The sequence below is a fragment of the Oryctolagus cuniculus genome, chromosome 19 (genome assembly GCF_964237555.1).
Source record: "Oryctolagus cuniculus chromosome 19, mOryCun1.1, whole genome shotgun sequence".
Lineage (NCBI taxonomy): Eukaryota > Metazoa > Chordata > Mammalia > Lagomorpha > Leporidae > Oryctolagus > Oryctolagus cuniculus.
In genome coordinates this window covers 57,679,051-57,693,513 of record NC_091450.1, presented here as the reverse complement: position 1 = coordinate 57,693,513, position 14,463 = coordinate 57,679,051, and the positions used below count along the sequence as shown (strand labels likewise).

The following is a 14,463-nucleotide window of genomic DNA, read 5'->3' as shown; positions in this document are numbered from 1 at the left end:
ATGCCCATCAACAGTAGACTAGATAAAGAAATTATGGGACATGTACCCTATAGAATACCGCAGTCTAAAACAATGAAACCCAGTCATTTGCAAGAAGATGGAGGAATCTGGAAAACATTATGCTGAGTGAATTAAGCCAGTCCCAAAGGGACAAATATCACATATTCTCCCTGATCAGCGACAACTAAGTGAGCACCAAAGGGGAAACCTGTTGAAGTGAAATGGACACTATGAGAAAAAATGACTTGATAAGCTCTTGTCCTGACTGTTGATGTACCATGTAATACCATATCCATTTCAGTATTTTCTCTTTGATTTGTTCTAGTACTATTGGTTGAACTCTGTAATTAACACACAATTATTCTTAGGTGTTTAAATTTTAACTGAAAAGTGATCCCTGTTAAATGTAAGAGTGGGAATAAGAGAGGGAGGAGATGTACAATTTGGGACATGCTCAATCAGACTTGCCCCAAAGAGTGGAGTTAGAATTATGTCAGGGGATTCCAATACAATCCCATCAAGGTGGCATGTACCAATGCCATCTCAAGTCCAAGTGATCAATTTCAGTTCACTATTCATCACACTGATATGTCTAAGAGTCAAAGGGATCACACAAACAAGTCTAGTGTTTGCTAATACTAGCTGATAGAATCAAAAAGGTAGAGAACGATCCATCATGGGAAGTGAGATACACAGTAGACTCATAGAATGGCAGATGTCCTAAATAGCACTCTGGCCTCAGAATCAGCCCTTAAGGCATGCGGATCTGGCTGAAGAGCCCATGAGAGTATTTTAGGCATGGAAAGCCAAGACACCCTGGAAAAAAAAAGAAGACCTAAATGGAAGATCTCTGCGAGTGAGATCTCAGTGGAAAGAACAGGGACATCAAAGAAGTAGGTACCTTTCTCTGAAGGGAGGAGAGAACTTCCACTTTGACTATGACCCTGTCAGAATTAGATTGAAGTCGGCGAACTCAAAAGGCTTCCATAGCCTTGGCAACGCATGACTAGAGCCTAGGGAGATTACTGACACCGTAAACAAGAGTGTCAAATTGGTAAGTCAACAACAGGAGTCACTGTGTACTTACTTCTCATGTGGGATCTGTCCTTAGTGTGTTGTCCAATGTGAAGTAATGCTATAACTAGTACTGAAACAGTATTTTACACTTTGTGTTTCTGTGTGGGTGCAAACTGATGAAATATTTCCTTAATATATACTGAATTGATCATCTGTATATAAAGATAATTGAAAATGAATCTTGATGTGAATGGAATAGGAGAAGTGGGAGATGGGAGGGGTGTGAGTGGGAGGAAAATTATGGGGGGGGAAGTCATTGTAATCCATTAACTGTACTTTGAAAATTTATATTTACTAAATAAAAAAAAAAAACAAAAAATTTATACTGAATTGATCTTCTGTATATAAATATAATTGAAAATGAATCTTGATGTGAATGGAATGGGAGAGGGAGTGGGAGATGGGAGGGGTGTGAGTGGGAGGGAAATTATAGGGGGGAAAGCCATTGTAATCCATTTACTGTACTTTGAAAATTTATATTTACTAAATAAAAAATAAAAAGAGGGTAAAAAAAAGACTCCAGAAAACAGTTATGCTCCACTTCAAAAAATGAATAAGGCCGGCACCGCGGCTCACTAGGCTAATCCTCTGCCTAGCGGCGCCGGCACACCGGGTTCTAGTCCCGGTCGGGGCGCCGGATTCTGTCCCGGTTGCCCCTCTTCCAGGCCAGCTCTCTGCTGTGGCCAGGGAGTGCAGTGGAGGATGGCCCAGGTGTTTGGGCCCTGCACCCCATGGGAGACCAGGAAAAGCACCTGGCTCCTGGCTCCTGCCATCGGATCATCGCGGTGTGCCGGCCGCAACGTGCTGGCTGCGGCGGCCATTGGAGGGTGAACCAACGGCAAAGGAAGACCTTTCTCTCTGTCTCTCTCTCTCACTGTCCACTCTGCCTGTCAAAAAAAAAATCAAATTGTTCCTCTACCAACTACAATTTGTGTTACTTTAGGCAAAATATAAAACCATGATAAGTGCCCTTCTAATGTAAAATGAAGACGATTATTTTACTTCATAGGCAGGTTGGATCAAGCAAACTGACATATAGACAGCACATATCTAGTAGTAGTGTTAGTATTATTGTCAGATATTATTTATATATATTATATTATTTGATTTGATATTTTATACTACTTGTCTAGATAGAATCAAAACATTGATTCTAAAGAAACATTCTTCCTTCTGTTAAAGGTAAAAAGACTGTGCATACATTTGTTTTAATTCTTAGATTGAAATTAAAGTTTGTGTATATCACATACATAAAATAATCATACATTCTAACAATACTGTTCAATGACTTTTGGTAAATGTATACCGGTGGGAAACCATCACCACAATCCAGCTTTAGGGAAGTCCCATCACTCCAAAAGTTCTTACAAGCATTTTTGAAGTCTTTCTCCAATTATACCAATTTTACCCGGCAGACCCATGTAAGTCATAAACTGCTATCTCTCCATATATATTTGCCTCTTCTGTATAAATGGAATTATAGACTATGCAAAAAAAAAAGACTTTGGTAGAATGAGGTGTGTGGTTGAAGAAGGCTTGGAGGGGCAGTGGTTTTATGCTGTGCAGTGCTCCAATGAAGAGCAAAATCAGTAGAATTTCAACTTATTCTTTCCTCCATTTTGGAATCTCCCAAACCCACAGTCAATAAAACCATGAGATTGCAACCATTCTATTATTTTCACAGCAACATGTTGTAAGCAATGACCAGAATCACAAAACCATCTTTGAGAATTGTGGTATTTACTTTGAAACATGAAAGGAAAATATTCCATAATGCAGTTCCAAGGATACAAAATAACAGTTAATGTCAATTAACTGACATGAAAGACCTAGAACATATTTTAAGTACAAAAGCCATCATACATTTTAAATAGAAATCTATTATGCTCCTTGCTTCATTCAGTAATCCTATAAACTCCTAAAGTACAGGACTGAATTCATAGACTACACTTGTTACACTACAGGCATGGACAGACACACATATTTTCAATAAATTCCTTCTGAGTTTATGAGTGAACTTTACCAAGAAGCTAAGAAAACACAGTTTTCTGATTATATCAAGCATTGAGAAATCTGATTGGGATGATTTGCGTGATGCACCTGGCCTTACATGACAGTATTACTCTTTCTTGAGAGGTATAGAAATTTTCCATAGCAGCTCTCTAATGAAAATTGCAAGTGAGGTGGAATCCAGTGTTAATTCTAAGAAACAGTAAAACAGCTTTGTAGGATCAACATTAGAATGGAGTCCTATTGCCGCAACACGTGTGTCACATTATATTGTGATTGTCAAGAAAAACAGAGAGAGTATATTCATTCTAAAACTAGTAAGAAAACATATAAATGAGCTATTTAGCCAGCATACTTTCCAATAATTCATTTTGCAAAAGTTTCTCCATTCCTTCTGGTTCCCCTCTGCCTCTGGGTTTATGTTGCCCCATATTCAGTCCATCCCAATCTTGCTTTACATGTGAAAATAGAATGAGGATCTTTCTAATGTAATTGGACCTAGATATTTACATATTAAAATATATTATTCATTAAACACTTACTGTTTACCTATTTTAAATCACCATTTGAGATGTGTAGGATAAATGAATAAAACTGATACAAATCAGTGGATTTGTAAACCTTACATTGTATGAGAACCACAGTTTGTCAGACACTGAATTGTATGAGAACCACAGTTTGTCAGACAATGAACCATTTTGTTTTTATTTAAAAGGCAAAGTAAAAGATAAAGAAGGAGGTAGAAAGAGATGGGGGAGAGTGTGATGAGGGAGAATAGAGGGAGAAAGCATCCAACCACTGGATCAATCATCAAGTGCCCATCTTTAAGACTGAATCAGTCCAAAGTCAAGAGCCAGGAACTCCATCCAAACCTCCCAGAGGTGTGGCAGGACTCAAGCCCTTGCACCATCCTCTACTGCTTTCCCAAGTACATCAATAGCTAGCTGAATGGTGGTTGCTAGCATTCAAAGCAGCACTCCAATATGAGATGTGAGCATTCCAAGCTGTAGCTTAACCTGCTGAGATGCAATGCCTACCACACACTGAATTATTTTACACAAGTTACATATCCCTCACAACAAGGAGACAGGTGCCTTTATCATCCACACTTTATAAGAAGTTGTAATAAATGTTTAAATGCATGGCTACATGTCCAGTTTTACACACACAGGAATGATTCCAATCCATGCATCTAACTCCAGAGCATACAGACATTTTTTGTTTAATTCTTTTTTTTACTTTTATTTAATGAATATAAATTTCCAAAGTACGGCTTATGGATTACAATGGCTTCCCCCCCATAATGTCCCTCCCACCCGCAACCCTCCCCTTTCCCACTCCCTCTCCCCTTCCATTCACATCAAGATTCATTTTCGATTCTCTTTATATACAGATCAGTTTAGCATACATTAAGTAAAGATTTCAACAGTTTGCTCCCACACAGAAGCATAAAGTGAAAAATAATAGATGAGTTTTTAAATGATGATGAAATCAGATCAGACCTATTGTCATGTTTAATCCCAGTGAGAGTCAAGTTGGGAATTGATAATTTCTTTTTTTCTTTTTACAGAAGATCAGTTTAGTATACATTAAGTAAAGATTTCAACAGTTTGCACCCCCATAGAAACACAAAGTGAAATATACTGTTTGAGTACCTTTCTCTGAAGGGAGGAGAGAACCTCCACTTTGACTATGACCTTGTCTAAACAAGATAAGAGTTGGAGAACTCAAAAGGCTTCCATAGCCTTGGAAACTCATGACTGGAGCATAGGGAGATTACTGATGCCATAAACAGGAGTGTCAATTTGTAAATTCAACAACAGGAGTCACTGTGCACTTACTCCTCATGTAGGATCTCTGTCCTTGATGTGCTGTACATTGAAATTTAATGCAATAACGAGTACTCAGAGCATACAGACTTAATCATGACAAAACCCCACACTTTATGAAATGCTGGTAGCACACAAATATGTAGAAAGAGAGGCACACTATACAATTATTCCCTAGCATGCTAATTTGTAATTGTCCTAATTATGTTTACTTCCCACAAGAAAGCATGTTTTATGAGCCAAGCAGGCCTTAGCATACAGGAGTTAAGGGCACACCTTCCTGTTTATTGTCCAGCTGCTTGGCCTCTTTTGGTCTCAGTTTCCTTATGGATAAAAAAAACCCATAATGTCCAACTCACAGAGTAGCAGAGAGAATGAAAAACAAATGTGTGCAGAATGCTTGGCTCACAAGAAGCACAATAAATTGCTGCTGCTATCAGTATTCCTAGACACAGCACTGGCTCCCACAGCATGAAGCCAAAGCTGGACATACAGTAAATCACTGAAAAAATATAGGTTTTGGGGTTTTTCTCATATCTTCCAGGTTCCTTGGATATTTCTACCCATTCAACAAACATTTGAGCAGTTTCTATTCCATGTCAGGCTGTTCAAAGGGTTAAACCAAACAGGAAAGTTGTCTACTACTCACTACATAATGCTATGGTTGTCACCCCTAACTTGCCTTCCTTTCTAATACAAAATTAGAAGGCAGGCACTCTCTCTAGGCAAATTTACCAACATATTAAACATCTAACTCTAATATCACTAGAATTATTTTATCACATTCTTGCAAATCAATGCAGTCTGAAAATGATTTCTTTGTTTAACCTGTAAAAATAGGCTGGTTGGAATTATGGTTGTGAGGCAGGATGTTAAGCTTCCACCTGCGATAAGTTACAAATACAAATTTCAAACCACATGCTTCCATTATGTGGTGATTAACTGAGGCAAATTCTACTATGGCCTTGCTTGAGTGTTGATGCTGCAGAGGGGCTTGGGGAAATGTACCGGCTCTTCATCAGCATATCTCACCTGTACAAAGCATTAGGCATGGTGGAGAAGAGATATTCCAGACTGTCCATGCCAACCAAGGATGAGAAATGGTAAATGAGAAGTGGGGAGAAACAATACCAGCGTTCATGGTAAAAGGAAGAGTCCCGCCTTAATATGTTGACCATGCAGGTATACTAAGGACTTGTCCTCCTTTTTGCCAATGACCCAGCAGGCTGGTTCACCACACTGATGAAGTAATACCTGATTCAGTGCCCACAGGTCACAATTATCTAGGCTATGAGCCCAGTAAACAGATGAGTGTCACCCACAGAAGTGCCTGTGGGGTGCATGAACTACTGTGCCAAGGGACCTGCTATGGAGACTAGCTTGGGGGATGAGCCACATCAGTGCTGAGGAGTGTCTGAAGCAACACATGAAGTTCATCTGAAAGGAGACAACTTGGGATCCCCCTTCAACACAGCATCTAATAGTCACCACTTTGATGTGGATGGCCAGATGTGGTATCAGCTTGTGGAAAGTGGATGAAGAGGTGTCAGGCAGAATAGCACCTGACGGCACACCTTTAGCTTCATAGTTCTGAGTGACAAGCACAGCAGGAAGCTGCTGCTGTGAACACTCCATTGCGTGGATGTACTTGGGTATTTTCTAGAGTGTTGAGGGTCTGCACAGCTTAACTTCAGGTGCTATGACCATCAGGGCCAGGAGAGTTGGTTTGGACTGTTGTAGGACTCCTCTTAAAATAACAGAGGGGTGAGCATTGGGGAACAGCATGTAAGATGGCTCTTTCGAGACCCACATCCTATATTAGAGTGTGTGGGTTTGAGTCCCACTCCACATCCAATCCAGCTTCCTACTAAAGTGCATCCTAGGAGGCAGCATATAATAGCTCAGATACTTGGGTCTGTGCCACCCACACCGAGTTCTGGGATTTTCACTTCATAAAACCTGATGTTTTCACATCACAACCTGGCTGAATTCCAGCTATTGTGAATATCTGGAGAGAACAGTGGATGAGAGATCGCTGTGCCTTTAATGTGAATAAAATTAATTTTCAAAATTTAAATAAACCTCCTGCATCCATGTGGTCAGACTGGGACTATTCCAGTTGGGCCCCTTCCCTGTGATGTTGGCAGCAGCATAGGCTAATTGAAAAAATGCCTGAATACCTCAGTGGCCTCCTTTTCTCAGTTGTGCATCATTGTTTGACATACAAAGTTCATGATGGAGTGTTATTTTCCAGATCACCAACACACATTGCAGCAAAGGAACACCTCATGTTCATCCACTCTGCATGGAGGACCCCATCAGCTCTGCTTCTCAGATGATATGAGTCTCTCATGTGGGTTACAGGGACCCACATACTTCAGCCATCACTCCCTCCAAAAGTGCATATTAGCATAAAGCTGGAATTGAGAGTTGTGACTGTAACCTAGGCATGCCAATATAGGATGTGGACATACTAAGCAGGGTTGTAACACATGCCAAATGTCAATCCCTCAGTGAATTTTTGAAGTGCCTCTGTATATCCAAGGCTTTCAGAGAAAGGAGACAGAGCCTTCTGGGCCCTGCCCCTTTACTACATAGTTTCTGCTTCTCCCCAACATTGCACACTGCTTCATGTGTCTCTCTCTGTGCATGCTCACTTCTGAGGTCTATTCATGTAGACAGGGAAGAGCAGCAGAGCACAGAAGAGTGGGTCTGGGAGACAAGGCAGATTAGGGAAAAACTGGACTGTGACAGTTTCTGCCTGGATCCTGCCACTTAGTGTTTAGTGACCACATCTGAAGCAGAGGAACATTGGACATCTACATGCCAAAAACTGAAGTATAATATCTTTATATTACCCAGGCATGAAAGTCAAATCAAAATGAATTGAAGGCTTACATAAAAGGGCTGAGAATATAAAACCCCTTACAAATGGAAGCAAATTAATTGATATTAGTCTCAACAATGATTGTTTAGATATGACACTAAACGCATAGGTGACAAAAGCAAAGACTGAAAAAAATCTAAGAAGTATTCTGCATGTGATAGGAAAAACAGAACAGATAAAGCAAGAAATGAAGAAAACATTGGACAACCTGAGTTTGAACACAAACAACTCAAAAACAAATATTGTAATAAAAATTGCACAAAGGATTGATCAGTTTTCCATTGAATATATACAAGTAGCTAACAGGTAACTTAAAAGGGGTTCAGAAACAGCTAATGAAGACTACAATGCTAATTAAGACCACAGTGATTATCATCTCATATGTGTTAAAACAATTATCCAAAAGTAAAAAGATAACATTGGCCCAGGGTGGAATAAAGGAATATAAAAATTGTTGCTGAGAAAGTAAATTGGTACATACAATATAGAAAACATTATGTAGGTCTTCAATCAAAATTAAACATAGAACATATGACAAAGCAATCTCACAACAGCGTGTATATCCAAAGGAAACCAAATCAGTATCTCAAATAGATACCTTTATCTCCACATTACTGGCAGCATTATCTACAAGAACAAGATATGGAGACAACCCCACTGTCAACGTATGAATAAAGAAAATGTGATAAACACACATACACAGGAATCGCAGACAACCTTAATAAGGAAATTCTTCCATTTTGTCAGGATGTGGATCCAAAAATATGAATGTGGACATTAGGCTATTTGAAATAAGCACAGAAAGATAAATGCCACACAATATCACTCATATGTGTAATCTAAGAAAGTCGCACTTAATCACAGAATAGAATGGTGGTTGTCATGGGCTGAGAGTGAAGGACATGGGAAAATGTTAGCTGAACACACATTTGCAGCTATGAGATAAATTAACAAAATTAACACTTCAAGACCTTAATATTCAACACAGTAAATAGTTGATTATGATATCACATACTCACAACTTGCTAATATCTTCCATATTCTTTAATAACATAGGGATGTAATGTGATGGATATGTTAGATTGTCTTAATCATTTCATAATGTATATGTACAAGAGATTTCCAGAAAGTTTATGAAAAAATGTAATCAAAAGATAACGTGAGGCGTCTCGCGGGTCCTTTCTGTCCTCCGGTTGTTACAGGACTCCCTGAGCAGACGCTGCCATGAAGAGAACCCGCAATGAGGTGGACGCCACGCTGCAGATCACCAAGGTGAATGCGGCCGAGCTGCTGCCTGCCGTGTACTGCTTAAGCTTCAGCCCCGGGGCCGGCGGCGGCGACTTCTGCCTGCTGGAGCTGGAGCCCGCGCTCTGCCAGCAGCTGGAGGCCAGGCACAGTTTTGTGATTTGTGGTGATAAAGATGAACAAGCAGTGCTGTGCAGTAAAGACAAAACATATGACTTGAAAATAGCAGATACTTCAAATATGTTGCTTTTCATTCCCAGTTGTAAAACTCCTGATCAGCTGAAGAAGGAAGAAACACACTGTAACATTATTCACACTGAGATCTTTGGTTTTTCTAATAATTATTGGGAGTTAAGAAGATGTAGACCTAAATTAAAGAAGCTAAAGAAACTTTTGATGGAAAATACCTATGAAGGACCTGACAGTCAAAAAGAAAAGGATTCAAATCATTCAAAATATACGACTGATGATTTGCTTGATCAAATTCAGGCAAGTGAGGATGAAATAATGACCCAGTTGCAAGTTCTAAATGCCTGTGAGATTGGAGGTTATTGGAGAATTCTTGAATTTGACTATGAGATGAAACTTCTGAATCATGTAACTCAGCTTGTGGATTCTGAATCTTGGTCGCTTAATAAAGTTCCTTTGAGTACATGTATTCAGGAACTTGGACCATTGGAGCCAGAGGAAATGATAGAACACTGTCTTAAATGTTATGGAAAGAAATACATAGACGAAGGTGAAGTTTATTTTGAACTGAGTGCTGATAAAATATGCAGAGCAACAGCACAGATGCTTCTTCAGAATGCAGTGAAATTCAATCTTGCTGAGTTTCAATAAGTGTGGCAACAGAGTGTCCCTGAAGGAATGATAACTAGGCTTGATCAGCTTAAGGGTTTAGCATTGGTTGATAGAAATTCAAGGCCAGAAATCATATTTTTGCTGAAAGTTGATGACTTACCTGAAGGTGATCAGGAACGTTTTAATAGTCTGTTCTCTATAAGAGAGAAGTGGACAGAAGAAGATATTGCTCCATATATTCAAGATTTATGCGGAGAAAAGCAAACCATAGGTGCATTACTCACTAAATATTCTTGTTCTTCAATGCAGAATGGTGTCAAAGTTTATAATTCAAGAAGACCCATTTCTTAAAGGAACAACAGTCTTTTCTTTGGGACTAAAGTTGCTTTGTAAAAATCCTGGATATTAAAGGACAAAAATATCCTCTTCTGCATTTTATTTCTGACTTTGAAAACTTAGTCTCTTGTGGCATTTTTTTCCTTAAGCATTTTGAAACTAGTACTCTTCTTTATTAAGTTTAATATATTATTTTTGCACACACACACACACACACACAAACATGAATTTGTCGCTCCCCCTCTTCATGGAGGAATGACACTAAACCCTGCCTAGGTTTCCTATCCGAGTCACGGCACCATTATGTCGCTCCCCGTCTTCGTGGAGGAATGACACAGGACCCTGCGCTGTTCTTTTGTCTGCTCGGCCCTCCCCAGGTTTGCTGCTGGTTCTTCCCGGGTTGGCTACAGTCCCTTCCACCTCCGTGGAAGGGCAGTTCCCCCTGCCACTTTCCCCACTTCCGTGGGGGAGTGGCACACCGCCGGCCGGCTCTCTCGGGGACTGCTCAGGTGTTCCTCAGGTGTTCCTTCAGATGTTCCTGGTGCATGTTGTCTCTCTCCTCCTTTATAGTCCTCTTCCACCAATCCCAACTCTGCTACCCACACGCCGAGTATGCTGCTCTCCTCCAATCAGGAGCAGGTCCTGCTGCTTATTGGTTGAACTGGAGGCAGCTGTGTAGAAGCTGTTTACTCCTCTCCCAGCGCCATATTGTGGGAGAGCAGATGCATAGAATAAGTCTTAATTCCAATAACTTAGTCTAGTCCGAGTTGCTCCCCACAGAATTGTCCATAACTTTTTAACGTCCCTCACATAGCAAAACATCAGTTTTCATACCTTGATGATACACAAATTGTGTCAGTCATACTCTGACAATCTTGAAAAAAATTAAAACAAGCAAAACTAAACAGGCTCCTATATTAAAATATAAATCCAAAATAACTTAGTAAACTAGACATATCTATAGGATTTGGAAGACTTACATGCAAGAAAAATCATTTTTAAAACACACATAAATTTGAGTGGTCAAAATTTCTATTTTGAAAGTGCAAATAGAGATGGCACTCTGTACAGAGAAAGTGTAAGTGCTAAGACAATGCCCAAGTACCAAATTACAGGGTCTTTCTGCTTCTCTAAAACCTGGGTGAAAACCCCAAGCCAAATAAAACTTCTGTTTCTACCTTACTCAGTCTATGTTACTGTGATATTGGAAACATATGAAAGAGTGAGACATCCTAGAAACAGCTGTGTAAAGAGGTCAATGCCCTGGAAAGTACCCTGCAGGCCACATATTGAGAAAACTCGGGGGAACCAGGTCCCTGTGGGGAGGGAAGGAGGAACCTACAGCGCCTGTCCCACATGAACCACATACACAGAGCCCACATTCTCCCTAGAGACCACCCAGTCCACACTGCACAGTTGGGGGAGACGTGGAGCTACTGCCACACAGCTGGCCTGCTATGGCTCTGGGCTGAGAAGTCTCACCCAAGCAGGGAAGGGGCAGGACCTCGGGGGTGCTGGGTGCCGGTAAAACCCCGAACCCACGGGTCTGAGGGGACCGAGGGGAAGCCCTGTGCCAGCACTAATATGGAGCCCACAGATGCCGGAGGCCTGTGTCCTCCTGGCCTTCGGCTCCGTTTTCCCCTCTCGGTACAACCAGGTCCACACACTCACCATGTCATGGTTGTCAGCTTCCTAGGTGCCCAGCGTCCCCGGTGAGTGAAGGTGGAGAGCTGCAGAGGTCGACTTGCTTGGGAGCCTCCTGGCGGCGGAGCTGTCTCCCAGGAGTTCACTCTGCAGGCAAAATTCTGAGAAGATTGTGACGTCCAGGCCCCGCGTGCTGATGCACTGTGGACGTCACCTTGCCTGATTGGACAGTTTGCCAGCCTTGAGTGCACGGAATGTCACAAAGCACGGAGCCAATCAGCGTCCCCCATAGCAAGGACCCCTAACTTCAAGTTGTCCTGGATGGGAACAGCGAGAGACAGACATGGGTTCAGGTCTGAAATGGCCGCCCCTGGGCTCCGCCTCCCCGCGGCTGGAGGGCTCTCACCTCTGAGCTCCTGCTACCCACTGGCCTCGCCCTGGGTCCCCGTCCTTCTCCCTGCGGATGCTGCCTGGAGCTGGCGGTAACCTGTTGCAGTGAGTTACAGTTCTGTTTATCCGCTTCCGGCGCTTTCGTTTTCCTTGTATTTCTGCTCATTCTGTTGGGTCGTTTGTATTACTTATTGATTTGAATAACACTTAGATGTAACATAATTTACTCTTTTTTTTTTCTTTTCTTCTGTTTTCTACTCTGCCTATTGATCTTTTATATTTTCTAGTTATTTCTTGCTGGCACTTGGTAATCTAATGGATTTTTAAAACATTGATCTTTCCCACAACATTAAATTCATTTATCAGTTTATTTGTTTTTAGATTTTATGGATTCTCCCTAAATAAATATCTCCAATATATTGGCAATTTATTGTTAAGAAATTGATCTTTACATCTTATTTTATTTCTTTTTGCTCTCCCCCTCGCCCCCAACTACTCCTCCAATAAGAAGTTGGCACTAGTGGAGACTTCCTGGTCTAGGTTTACTTCCAGGGTAAAAGCTCTCAATGATTCTGTATTAATTGTGGTTTTCGTTGTAGGATCCTTTTAAAAAATTTTGATCTGAATAAGAAAGCCATTGCTCTTTTTTACTATACTGCAAGCAGTTTTTAAAAATTACATGCTGATTTTTAAATGTTTTTGAACATTAAATTGTCATGTGATTTTCTCCTTGAATTTGTCACCTACCTGGAAAATTTACATGACTTGTTAAGAAATGTTAACCACCTCTTGTATTTTTTATTATATGTGACTTGTTATTCATTATATTTTCATATGTGATTTCATTTATTATAAAAATACTAAGGATTTATGCATCTGTATATGAAAGAGAGTTTATACTTAATTTATATTGAAAGTTCTAGTCAACCTTGCATCATTATCAATGTAATGCTGGCTTTCTAAAAGAAATCTGAAAATATGCTTTGCTTATTTATACTTTGATACATCTGAGAAATATAGGTGTTTTTTATTTCTTAAATGTTTGAAATATTTTGTGTTTCTATAACTGAAGTTTTGTTTCTCTAACTGTTTTATTGGCTGGTGGCCTTCAAATTGGGATTCAACTTCCTTGTTTTAATTTGGAGTTTTCCTATTTTATACTTCTTATATTGGATTTTAGGAATTTATATTTGTGTTTGGGAATTTGACTTTCAAAGTATAGTGGATTTTTATCTCTAGTCAAGTTTTTACCCCAAGAGGTTTTTTTGTTTGTTTGTTTGTTTTGTTTTGTTTTGACATGCAGAGTTAGATGGTTAGAGAGACAGAGAGAAAGGTCTTCCTTCCATTGGTTGACCCCCCAAATGGCCGCTATGGCCAGAGATACACCGTTCCAAAGCCAGGAGCCAGGTGCTTCCTCTTGGTCTCCCATATGGGTGCAGGACCCAAGGACCTGGGCCATCCTCCCCTGCCTTCCTGGGCTACAGCAGAAAGCTGGACTGGAAGAGGAGCAACCAGGACAGAATCCGGTGCCCCAACCAGGGCTAGAACTCTGGGTACTGGTGCTGCAGGCGGAGGATTAGCCTAGTGGGCTGTGGCGCCAGCCTTACCCCTAAGAGTTTTGCAATATTTTTTTCTAAACTTGACAAAGTTCTTTTCTCTGTAAACAATTGTTTTAATACATGAAAATGGACACTAGTGTTACTTTTCCCTGTGTTTCCTCAATTACTTTTACTCATAGTTTATTAACTTTGTTAAAATTAAAAAGTATATCCTGGGACTGATGCTATGGCATAGTGGGTAAAGCCACCACCTGCACTGCTGGCATCTCATATGGGTCCCAGTTCAAGTCCCAGGTGCTCCCCTTCATATCTAGCACTTTGCTATGGCCTGGGAAAGCAGTAGAAGATGGCCCAAGTCCTTGGGCCCCTGCACCCATGTGAGAGACCTAGAAGAAGCTCTTGAATTCAGATAAGGGCAGCTCTTGCTGTTGCAGCCATCTGGAGAGTGAACCAGTAGATGGAAGACCTTTTTCTCTCTCTGCCTCTGCCTCTCTGTAACTCTGCCTTTCAAATATATAAATAAATCTTAAAAAATATTTCCAGAAATGAATGAAAAATCTGTCCCAATTGCTCCTCCTCCAGTCCAGCTCTCTGCTGTGGCCCAGGAAGGCAGTGGAGGGCGGCCCAAGTGCTTGGGCCCTGCACCTGCATGGGAGACCAGGAGGAAGCACCAGGCTCCTGACTT

At 40.7% G+C, this 14,463-nt stretch overlaps 1 protein-coding gene and 1 pseudogene across 1 annotated transcript in view; one reads left to right on the top strand and one right to left on the bottom strand.

Moving 5' to 3' along the window:
* The window catches only part of LOC138846846 (nuclear factor 1 C-type-like), a 62,377-nt gene extending 50,374 nt beyond the window's left edge, over positions 1-12,003 (bottom strand). The window contains exon 1 of the mRNA XM_070063767.1: positions 11,857-12,003. The gene's annotated coding sequence lies outside the window, so the exon portion shown is untranslated. The remainder of the gene's footprint in view (positions 1-11,856) is intronic.
* Positions 9,028-10,282, top strand: LOC127489509 (sister chromatid cohesion protein DCC1 pseudogene; annotated as a pseudogene).
* Positions 12,004-14,463: the final 2,460 nt, after the last annotated feature.